Below are 12,836 nucleotides of genomic sequence, written 5' to 3'. Positions count from 1 at the left end.
ATTCTGTTCTCAGGTTACTGTTGTTGCAGGGATTTGCAAACTTTTTCATAATCTCACCATGTTAAAAAGGAAATAAATCTCCAATTGTACCAAAAACAATTACATGAAAGCAAAACATACACAATTACTAAGGTTTACAGTGAAATCTATACAGTACATGTCTACTCAAAAGTAAAATTCGGTGAGTTCAATGGGACTTACTCACAGGTAAATGTGTACAGGATGGCAGCTGAAGTTGCCTAGGTGACTAGACAAAATCCTTTTATGGACATCTTATGAGGACACTTATAAACCACTTTATAGTAGTATTGGTCAGATAAGGATGTAGGTGCAAATTGTCACATTGGTGATAATTTTAAGTGATGCTTCAAACAATTATCTTGCCAGTTATGCTTCTTTCCTCCTCCCCAACATCCTTTACTTTCTTTTCTGCTTTTGTTCACCCCTTCATTAAATACTCATGGGCAAATTTAGCCATCAGACAAATTATCATTTTGTACATGCAAGTTGCAGGGGAACCAACTGCTCCCCCTTCTCAAGGAAGGGACCTTAAGGGTCATCTAGTCCAACCCCCTGCAATGTAGGAATTTAAGCTAATACATCCATGACAGATGGCCACCCAACCTCTGCTTAAAAACATAAGGAAGGAGAGCCCACCACCTTCCGAGGGGGTCCATTCCATGGTCAAACAGCTCTATCCATCTGAAAGTTCTTCCTGATGTTTAGTCAGAATCTTCTTTCTTATAACTTGTAGTCATTGGTTCAGGTCCTCCCCTCCAGAGCAGGAGAAAACAAGCTTGCTCCATCTTCCATGTGACAGCCCTTTAGATATCTGAAGATGGTTATCCTACCTCCTCTCAGTCTCCTCTTTTCCTGGCTAAACATACCCAACTCCCTCAACTGTTCCTCATAAGGCTTGGTTTCCAGACCCTTGATCATCTTGGCTGCCCTTCTCTGCACATTTTCCAGCTTGTCTATTATCCTTAAATTGTGGTGCCCAGAATTGGACACAATACCCCGGGTATGGTCTGACCAAGGAGGAATAGAGCAGAACTATTACTTTCTTTGACCAGGACACTAAACTTAATGTCCTATCTGAGCAAAGCATCACATTTCCTTACATACTGAATAATTTGCTCTGGGTGCAGGGTTTTGTGAGCCTATAAATTCAGTGCATACGACATCCATAAGCCACATAGGTACAATGATGCTTTCTGCCAGTCCAAATCAGTCATCAGAAGGGAGAGGATGGACTGTGAACACAGAGTCAATCTCTTTCTAGATAGATATACTTTCTCCATGAGTGACAATAGTATGCATGGAAGATGGCAGAAAGATGTCTGGATTCAATCCCATGTAGATAACTTAACGACACATTTATCAGCCTAAACTAACCAGAAAGTCATTAGCAGAACTGTGATGGAGGCTTTCAGTGGAAAGATATTTCCTTACCAGGATAGTCATTTAAACAGATGTGCATGAAAGAGCTTTCTTAGTTACACAGTGGGCCTTACAAGATGTGCAATTAATTATATCTATTCATTCACCGGCAAATGTCTTTAACAGAAACATAGTTGATTCTATCTTACCATCTTGAGTCTAATACAATTTTATTCCTTCAACCCTTTGATTCCTCTATCGATATTCCTTTCAGGCACCTAAACAGATTACCCTCTAGATATTGTGTATGATGTCCAAGGAAAATAAAGGAGGACATCTATGTTTACAAATACACATACGATTACGATTACGATATCTTTATTGTCGTTGTCCCTTGCAGAACAATGAAATTGAAAAACTACATAAAACTACATAAAAACTACATAAAACTACCACAAAACTGCATAAAACTACATAAAAACTACATAAAACTACTACAAAATTACATAAAACATTCAAAAACCCCTAAAAACCCCATTTTAAAATACACTATACTACAGAGACCCCTTATGCTGCGTTTAGAACCAGAATTGCATTAGCGTAGAAACTGTTTCTCAGGCGGGGTGACACATGGGGTGTATTATTACATTTCTTTAACACTCCTTTTTAAATTGGTGGCTTTTAGCTCTCTCCCTCTTTTATCTAATCTGTGTCTAACTCCTTGGAACAGAATCATCTGGAAAATATTTTTATTTTATTCTTTAAAACCCTCTTTGAAAGTAGTTGTTTTGCGTAACAGTTTTTTATTACACTTTTTACAATGGGAATGCATCTAGCTTAGCCTCCTTCAACCTGGTGCCTTCCTCTTGTTTTGGACTGCAATTCCCATCAACCCTGATCAGATTGCCCAGTGGCTAGGGTTTATGGGAATTGTAGTTCATAAGAGCTGTAGGGCAATAGTCAGGGATGACTGATCCAAATGCTCAATTTGCCATTTAGTCCTAGCACTCTTTCAAAAGGATGCAATCTGACTTTTAGAAGACATCTGAAAGCAGCCCTGTTTAGGGAAGCTTTTAATATTTGATGAACTATTGTATTTTAATATTTTGCTGGAAGCCGCCCAGAGTGGCTGGGGAAACCCATCCAGATGATCGGGGTATAAATAATAATAATAATATATTATTATTATTATTATTATTATTATTATTATTATTATTATTCCACTTGAAGCTCATAGCCTGTGCCTATGATTTATTAATCTGACCTGTTCCCACATCCGATCCAACTCATATGATAATTGCTGCAGTGATTTGCCAGTGCAGGGTGAACTTACTAGAATCTGGAGTGGAATGGAAGTCAAAGCATCCAGCGGAACTTTCCCCAACATGGGAGCTTGCTCTTTTGGAGGAATATGGGAAGCTAGGCTCTGTATACACTATAACTTTAAAGCACGTTGAGATCACATTATTCCCCTCAAAGGATTCTGGGCACTGGAGTTCATTAAGGGCTGCTAGGAATTCTAATTCTCTGAGGGATGAACTACAGTTCCCAGAATTCTTTGAGGGAAAGAATGTGCCTCGAAAGTGCCTTAAAGGTATAGTGTGTACACAACCTTACAACTGAATCACACAGTTGATCCACTTAGTTCTGTGTTTTCCACACTGGCTGGAAGTGGCTCTCCAGGGTTTCAGACAGCCATCATCCCCACTCCCACCTGGAGATGTTATGTATTACTGGCTTATGTATTACTTCTCGCTTTCCCAGCAATTTAATTTTTTATTTTAAAAAAATAAATTTAAAAAACAAGAACAAGAAAGGGAAATGTGTCTTTGCTTCAAAAACTATGCTACCTACAGTTCAAATGCTTGCTTCTACCAAGCTCAACTACAGTGTCAGGGAACAGCCATCAGAGCCAGAGGAGGAGGGAGGGCTCCAGAGGGATGCTGGAGAGCGTCCCAGGAGGGAGAGAGGCAGCCCATCTGCGGGGGAAGGAAATCAGCGTAGCACCAGTGGAGAAGGGGGGCAGGTGGGGGAATCGGTGAGGAGGCTCCATGACTCCTCGCCGGAGACCAGCGGGGAGAGCACGGGTCCTCCACTGCCCACACCCTCCCTGCACAGAAGACTTCCACGCAGGGAGAGTAGGCGGAGACTTGGCGTCAAAGAACTTCTTTGCTGGAAGAAGTTCAAGAAATGCCCACTGACGGATTCTGCCAGCGATTGAGACAGCCACGGATGGGGGGCTGTCCGGACAGAAAGGGTTCACCCAGGCGACTCAGCCAGGTGTGGCTACGATGAAGGCAGCGGGGCGAGAACCACCAAGTGCATCTCTGTGGAAAGGATGAAATGCTTTTTGTTCTGTGATTGTTTTGAACCTCTGAGGATTTCTCATCTTATTTTTGCACAGCATCAAATATCTCGGCAAAGAAAAACATTTCTTTACTCTGGTGGCAAAAGGAAGTGTGCCTTTTCAAAGATTCACAACAGCAGCACTAACAGCCCCTGTTTCTCTTGCATCTACACAATTTCCAGTGTCTTTTGAAAGGAGCTGTAATAAATTTAACTGTAAGCAGCTCTGAGCTTTTAAAACTGATAAAGAAAGAAAGAAAGAAAGAAAGAAAGAAAGAAAGAAAGAAAGAAAAGAGGAAGGGAAGAAGGAAGGAAGATGGAGGTGACTGGTTTCCTGCATAGCTTTTCAGAAAGAAAAAAAGACATTCAGTCAGGAAAATAATTCTACTTACAAAAGAAAGGGGGCAGGCTAAGGTTGTCTTCAGCATCAAAAATAGCCTTGCCACAAACAGTTCCAGCTATCTTTGAAAGGTGATTCTTCGCGTTGTCCTGATGGCACCAAATGTCTAAATTCCAACAAAACATTACCCAAAAAACACAAACCTATGTGTAGCAATACTTTCCCAACTAGCTAGCTAACTAACTAACTATATTTATAATACTGAATTAGAGGGACTGTCTGGTCCAATCTCCTTCTCAGTGCAGGGAACCCAAAGCTAGAGCATCCTTTAGAGCAGTGTTTCCCAAACTTGGGTCTTCAGCTGTTTGTGTTTTTTTTTGTACTACAACTCCCATCATCCCTAACTACCAGGACCAGTGGTCAGGGATGATGGGAGTTGTAGTCCAAAAACAGTTGGAGACCCAGGTTTGGGAAACACTGGTTTAGAGCATGGATATCCAAACTCTAGCAATGGCAAGAACCAACTTCCTTGGGTTCCATTGCCAGACTGTTCTTACTGTGTAGAAGTTTCTCCTTCTGTTTGACCAAATTCTACCTTTGGTTTTTTTTTAACCTGAATAGACCGATTTCTTATAAGCACATTAGGCTGCAGTTATTTACCTGGGAGTAAGCCTCATACGTAGTAGGACTTACTTATGAGTGCTGCATGAGACTGGGCTGTGTGATCAGTGGAGAGGATAGTGAAGGAAATGAGGCAGGGACAGGTAATGCAGGGACAGGGAGGTTTATTCACTGTCAAACCATGAAGAAGAAGAAGAAGAAGAAGAAGAAGAAGAAGAAGAAGAAGAAGAAGAAGAAGAGAGGAAGAGGAAGAGGAAGAAGAAGAAAAGAGGAAGAGGAAGAAGAATAATTTATTCCCCACCTTTTCCCTGACAGGACCCAAAGCAGCTTACAGATAAAAACACGAATCACTAAAAACATAGAAAAAATAATAATTAAAAACAATTAAACATAAATAGAATTAAAACTATGTCCATATAAAAAAATATGTTTTAAACATACAAATAGTTACAAGAACAACAGCATTGGACCAGCCCTTTCATGAAAAGCAGCTGATTCCGAAAAGCCTGTTGGAACAAAAAAGGACAATAAGCGGGGAGCCAGTCTAACAACTTCATGGAGGTGGTTCCAGAGTCTGGGGACCACCATTCCAGTATGTTTCTAAGCACATTTCAAAGTGTTGGTGCTGACCTTCAAAGCCCTAAACAGCCTCGGCCCAGTATACCTGAAGGAGCGTCTCTACCCCCATCGTTCAGCCCGGACACTGAGGTCCAGCTCCAAGGACCTTCTGGTGGTTCCCTCACTGTGAGAAGTGAGGTTACAGGGAACCAGGCAGAGGGCCTTCTTGGTAGTGGCACCCACCCTGTGGAATGCCCTCCCTTCAGATGTCAAGGAAATAAACAACTATCTGTCTTTTAGAAGAAATCTGAAGGCAGCCCTGTTTAGGGAAGTTTTTAATGTTTCATGTTTTATTGTGTTTTTATTGTGTTATTGTGTTGGGAGCCGCCCAGAGTGTCTGGGGAAACCCAGCCAGATGGGCAGGGTATAAATAATAAATTTATTATTGTTATTATTATTATTATTATTATTATTATTATTATTATTATTAAGAGCATCACGTTGGGATCACATTTAAGTCTAGTTATAAAGCTTTATGGCTATGCATCAAGGTATGCAAATGTGGATCTGCCCTTCCCCACATGGGATATAACGCTTGATGGGACATAACGACAAGCATAACTTGTGAACAGTGATGAACTGCTGTGGGAAAATATTCTGAAGTGATAATTAAAGCACCCAAAAATGCACTCTTGTTTGGGCCTTGAACTTCAGAAGGTTCAGCACCAGGAATTGTGTACTACAAAACATTGCTGTTGTTAATCAAACTCGGAAGTGTTTCCTTGATCTACCCAACCATCTTCTGTTACATAGTGAGAAAATACAAATTTGAATCATAGCCAATGAATACAGAACCCCATTTCTCATCTCAAATGCCAGTGTTCCCAAATGTTCTCATTCATTCATTCAAAGTTCAAATGTTCTGAAACCAGATTATCCTCTGAATTTGGACTGTTGTATCAAAAAGAAAAAGAAGGCAAGTTTCTCCAAAGCGATACTGAACTGAAACCTGACAGAATTGGAGATTAAATTTACCAAACGTATGAAACATTGCAAATTATTGCTACATTGATTTTATTGTCGACAAATATAACATGATGTGAGGTGTTATCGTGGGGAAACTGTGTGCCTGTTGAATTAATTAGACAGTGCACAGAAGTAGAATTTAAAGAGTCAGGAGAGCATTTCTCATTTCTTTTCAATTGCTCACACTACAATGGAAAAAGAATAATTGCTCAGACCAAAACAATAAGAATTGCTGATGCACAGGAGAGAGGCATGATGAACACCATCCCCTCCATCTCCCTCTTAAGTCCTGCATTCACCCAGCACATAATTCCACTGAATTCAACATGGCTTACTTCTGAATGAAAACACATAGGATTGACTGTAAATAGTAAAACACTCCCCCCCCCCACAAGTCTAAATGACATTATTTTTTCAGAAGCTGACAATGGCTCTCTCCAAGGTCTCAAGCAGAAAGGCATTTTTTGTTTCATCTGGTATGCGATCTTCGTAACCAGAGATGGCAGGGACAGAACAATGACTGTACAAATTGACAGAATTTGCAAATATGACAGCCAAAATAAGGAATCAAGATTAAAAAAAGACAAAGTGTGAATGGGACAGTTTTGGGGAATTTTTTTTTTTAATGATACTAAAAATCAATTTACAAGTAGAGGTACAGTGGTACCTCGGGTTAAGTACTTAATTCGTTCCGGAGGTCCGTTCTTAACCTAAAACTGTTCTTAACCTGAAGCACCACTTTAGCTAATGGGGCCTCCCGCTGCTGCCACGCTGCCGGAGCACGATTTCTGTTCTCATCCTGAAGCAATGTTCTTAACCTGAAGCACTATTTCTGGGTTAGCGGAGTCTGTAACCTGAAGCGTATGTAACCTGAAGTGTATGTAACCCAAGGTACCACTGTATTCCTATGAACAACAGTTAAATACAATGAAGGATTAGAAGAGGAAAAGTAAAGTGGACTAATAAACTGATAAGCAGCAATGTTAGGTTCATCAATAATGCCATGGAAGGTCAGGTTGGGAAGTCTGCACAAAAATTATGTATGATGGTAAAGTATGATGTGTACAAAGAAAAATGGAAACTGCATAAACAATTAAAAAATAATAATAATCTGGCACCTTCATGCAAACCATGTTCTCTACCACTACGTTATTACAATCTGAATACCATAACTCGCCGCCTATCCATTCTCTTCAGCCCCAATCTGTTCTCTTCAATCTTATGGACCAATCCATAACTGAGCTGTGTGGGAGAACACAGAAGAAAATAAAAAGTATTACAACGTGTGAACATCCTTCTGTTCAAAACATCAGTTTCCTGATTTCCGCTAGTGAATCTTCACTACAGGAAGCCAGCATTTGTTTATTACTGCAACCCTGGTACAAAAGGGAGAGGTCGCTCAATATTTTTAGAGCAGCACTTATTGATTACACTCATGAAAAAATATAGCTGAAGGTGCATTTTGCCATATTACATATCATTCCAGTGCTTGCTAAAACTGGATAAAACTGAGAGCTGAGGCATATACTGTTGTGTGTTTCTGTAACTGAAGCTATTAGGGTTGGTTGCACTAAAGCAAAAAAATATCAATAGACTGCCAGTGTGTTTTCGTGGGAACTAATTGTTAGATTACTTCCCTTAAGTGTTCTTAATGGCTACAAAATACCCCCCTCCCTACTAACAAAGGAAGCTGCAATCTAGGTGTCTGTGTGTGGAGACAGATGGCAGTTTCAGGCCCACAGACCGCAATTTCAGAGTGACCCAGAGATCTGAGTGTGAGCTGTTAAGCTATCGGCTATCTCCCTGGAGATCTAATGTGAGAGCAGTAGACTTTGGCTATCCCTTGATGTGTTTAAGCTGTGCCTCCACCTATGTTCAACTTCATATTTGCAAATAAACACAATAAATCTCCAGAGATCTCCTTGCAAAGGAAACCAAACAATGGTAAGTGTTGCAGTTTTGGAGCTTTTCACTGTTAGGAGAAGTCGGGTGAGCGTAAGAAAATAATTACCCTTCAAGGTCTAGGCAGGTCAATGGTTCTTTAAAAAAATAAAATTAATTCCCCGATCCCCCACTCACAAATTTTTGCTGTAGATTGATTTTTTCTAAGTCACAAATGGCAAAAAGTTTTAGTTCAGGATACAAATTAATATTGCCGTTTTCTCTCAATGGCAAAGTACACATTGCGATCCTTTTTGCAAGTGAGTGAATCATGGAATCGGAGCTCACAGTATATTAGGATTAGTCACACAAGACCACTTTCAGAACATACTTCACTGCAAAATGACAGACAAAATCACAGATGAGGTGTTAGAGAGGCTATTGGGAAAACAGTTGAGTGACCTAGCCAACCCCCTAACCCTATTCCTGGGGTCTCTTTCTGGTAGATTAACGGAAGCCAGAGGTAGTAGGAAAGACATTACCAGAAAAATTAGCTTTGAAACCAAGAATAAATGGTTTCACAAGGCACCACTTGGATAGTCCTCTGTGCTGTTAGAGAAGCCAGATCAAAAAGAGCAACAGCTGCTGGTTCAATTACTTTTGGCCACATCTGACATTTATTGACTTTCAGCCAAGACTAGGCCACTGAGGAACATAACTTATATTGTTCTATTCAGGAAATGTTACAGGTAAATGAAAAGTGGCAGACTGGCTTTTATTTTGAGAGTCTCAGAGCCTTCTGTACAATTATTAATGGGCTCAGGCTTACCGCTTCAAACTATTAAGGAGAGCCAAAGGAAAGGACAATTGCAGGGTGCATTCATTCTGCAGCTTTCTCTGCGACATCGGGAGTGAAGGTGTGTGTCCTTTTTTCCTATAGCAAAAATAAAACATTGACCTGAAAATCAATATGGCCCAATCAGAGAGGTAAGGAAACTCTGATTGCAGAAATTCAGAGTTGAGCTTGCAGGGAAGGTGGGATGTGTGAGGAAATACTAATCTCCACAGTTGACATGACAGAGCTTTATAAAGCGGTCCTTGACTAAATGGCAGAGGGATACTTCATATGTCATAGCAGGAACAACTAATGCGGACCCCCAACTTCCATCAGTCCCAAACAAGCATGGGCAATGGTCAGGGATTATGGGAATTGTAGTCCAACAACACCTGGAAGGCATTGCATTGGGTACCACTGTGTTAGAGATGATGGGTAATATTCAACTAAGTCATACTCAGAGTTAGGCCCATTAAAATACATTGACTTAAGTTAGTCATGACCTACTTGAGTCCATTAATTTCAATGGGTTGTATCCAGCTAAGTTCCACTGAGTAAACCCATTGATATTAGTTGCCCTATGTTGTTGTTGTTGTTTAGTTGTTTAGTCGTGTCCGACTCTTCGTGACCCCATGGACCAGAGCATGCCAGGCACTCCTATCTTCCACTGCCTCCCGCAGTTTGGTCAAACTCATGCTGGTAGCTTCGAGAACACTGTCCAACCATCTCGTCCTCTGTCGTCCCCTTCTCCTTCTGCCCTCCATCTTTCCCAACACCAGGGTATTTTCCAGGGAGTCTTCTCTTCTCATGAGGTGGTCAAAGTATTGGAGCCTCAGCTTCAAGATCTGTCCTTCCAGTGAACACTCAGGGCTGCTTTCCTTAAGTATGGATAGGTTTGATCTTCTTGCAGTCCATGGGACTCTCAAGAGTCTCCTCCAGCACCATAATTCAAAAGCATAAATTCTTCGGCGATCAACCTTCTTTATGGTCCAGCTCTCACTTCCATACATCACTACTGGGAAAACCATAGCTTTAACTATACGGACCTTTGTTGGCAAGGTGATGTCTCTGCATGGGCATTTATTTCAAAGAGTCTACTGTAAATATGATGAGCATTGGATACAACCCAACTGGTCTGCTCTGAGTAGGACTCTTGTCAGTTAGTTAAAGGTAAAGATAAAGGTACCCCTGCCCGTATGGGCCAGTCTTGACAGACTCTAGGGTTGTGCGCTCATCTCACTTAAGAGGCCGGGAACCAGCGCTGTCCGCAGACACTTCCGGGTCACGTGGCCAGCATGACAAGCTGCATCTGGCAAGCCAGCGCAGTACACGGAATGCCGTTTACCTTCCTGCTAGTAAGCGGTCCCTATTTATCTACTTGCACCCGGGGGTGCTTTCGAACTGCTAGGTTGGCAGGCGCTGGGACCGAGCGATGGGAGCGCACCCCACCGCGGGGATTCGAACCGCCGACCTTTCGATCGGCAAGTCCTGGGCGCTGAGGCTTTTACCCACAGCGCCACCCGCGTCCCGTGTCAGTTAGTTACCACCTTACAAATGCATATGTCTATGTGACAGACACCATCATGCTTCATGTGCTATGGAGCAGAGCTGGTAAAAGGCTCCACACAGGTGAACAATGAGTAGATAGAGGGAATGCTCAAGGTGTGTACAACTGGGAAGGTTCAAAAAGCTGGGCAGGGTGTGTGTGAATTAATACCATGGACAGGGAATGCAGAGATGCTGTTTACAATTACAAGTTAAAAAATAAAACATGAAGAAAATATCCAGCAGGCTCCCAGACATTTCACACGGGGAGAGTTCAGGCCAGCATAAGCAAACAAAAGGTTATATTCCCCACTAAACATAGATGGATCAGCCTATTTCTGTCCCATTACATTTTTGCACGTACTCAATCACAGGTCCATTCTACCCCATTTTTAACATTTTTAAAAAAGCATGAAAAGTTAGCATTTAAATTGTGCACATTTTTAATGCATTTGACACATTAAAAATACATTTTTGCAGTTATTTTTTTCCTGTGGGGGATGCAGGGGTATGCATACCTCTAAACATTTTGTGAATCTAAGTTTGGCCTCATTGAGGGGCAGTATTTAAAAATGAGTAGGAAAATGAGAGTACCCCTAAACATTTTTTTTTTAGAAAAAAAGCACTGCATTTTTGTACTTTCCAATGCATTTCCCACCCACAAAACTAAAACAAAAAAACCATGCAGCTTTCCGATAAATGTGCGTTTTTGTACACATTTTTCAAACTGAAACTGCACCACAAAATTCCAGGAAGTGCGCACTCCAGTAACTGTGTTCTGATCTACATATAGGTCTAGCCCTGGCAAATTAAGCTGCTTCACTTAAAACATGTGTGGACTGAACAAATTTCTCTACCCCTCACCCTCTTTCTTAAAAACCATTTCTGCTAAGAAGAGGCCTAATTGGTTTTACACTATACTGCAGAAGATACATTGCTTCTGTGTGCAAACTAGCTGACTCATTCCATTCATCAGACGAGCCCTCTCATACGTGCAGTAGACAGGGACTGAAATCAATACCCCTAACTTAACTTAGCCATAGTGCTGAGTGGGCCCAAGTCATTAATAGCACGCGAGGGAGAAAACAGCCTTTCTGTAGCATACATCCAGTCAGTCATCTTTGCAGCCTTTCCTCTTTCCTTAGGACAATGCAAAGACTGACTAACATATGAGCCTGAATAAAAATCTGAAGAGATTTAAAAATACTTCAACACTGCCTGGAGGTTGAACAAGCAGCCCAAAGCTATCCTTGCTCCAAGGAAGCCTGTTCACTCTATAGCTATGATTGCCTGTGCATAGTACTTCAGAACTGCACACATTAGTGATGGAATTATGTGGGGAATTTCCCTAACTGCGAACCACTGATCTAATCCAACCCTCTGCAATGCAGCTGTCCCATACGGGAATCATACCTGCAACCTTGGTGTTATTAGCACCATGTTCTAACCAACTGAGCTATCCTTCTACATACTAATTTTTATTAAGTGTGTGATGTTATGAGCTCAAATAGGTCACTAGCCAGGAACGTCATATTATAAGCACATACCTTTTTCAGAATGCCATTTGTGTTGCCAACTACCAGCAAATGAAAGCCTGTCAATACAAGGGAAAGGAAGAATATTTTTCCTCAGATTTATCACTGCTCTCTCATATCATTGATTGTAGGCATTGGGGTGGGGTTGGGTTGTGCAGGAAGAGGCATGGGCCAATGGTTGCTCCAGAAATCTCAAAACATCCAGTTGGAGTTCAATTTACAACATGATCTGTGCAGGATTTTACACCAGTACTGTCTATGCATGTCGATCCATCCTTTAGGTTTCCTATACAGCCAAATCATGTCCCAACCAATCACATATTTTGCAGGAGTACTCATCCAACAGTTCCAATCCACAAATAATACCATTAGATGGGTACTCAAAGGGTGCAATCTACTACTGCTTCATTCTGCTTAAACTTTTGTGAACCTACAGTGTCTTTCTGCCTGAATAACTTTGGAGTGCTCCCTGCCATCCTTCTGGAGAATTTTCCTGGAATCCAGGCAGAACTTGTGACAAAGCTGAGTTGGGTCTCAGCAAGCTAGTTAGGAAAGCGGGAAACAATGATTGCCAAGGAAAAACACAGAACATGAACAGTAATGGTGGAGCCTGATCTTAAAAAAATGTGGCTCTAAAAACTTCCAGCTAAGTTATGTGGAAATTATCAATTCTTCACAGAGAACATGATCCTCTTGTCTGAAGGTTTAGTAATAAAATTTTCTTCAATAAAGTGTGGGTATTTAAAATGCCTTCATATGTTCCGGAGAA

General features: G+C 41.2%; 1 long non-coding RNA gene across 1 annotated transcript; it reads right to left on the bottom strand.

Moving 5' to 3' along the window:
* Positions 1-6,804: 6,804 nt before the first annotated feature.
* On the bottom strand, positions 6,805-12,129 carry LOC309352264. The gene is made up of 3 exons (XR_014161210.1): positions 12,080-12,129; positions 8,982-9,086; positions 6,805-7,513 (listed from the first exon to the last, which is right to left on the bottom strand). It is a non-coding gene; the product is annotated as an uncharacterized lncRNA (long non-coding RNA).
* Positions 12,130-12,836: the final 707 nt, after the last annotated feature.

Source organism: Podarcis erhardii (genome assembly GCF_964252035.2).
Source record: "Podarcis erhardii genome assembly, chromosome: 11".
NCBI classification, from domain to species: Eukaryota; Metazoa; Chordata; class Lepidosauria; order Squamata; family Lacertidae; genus Podarcis; species Podarcis erhardii.
This window is presented reverse-complemented; position numbering and strand designations above follow the sequence as displayed.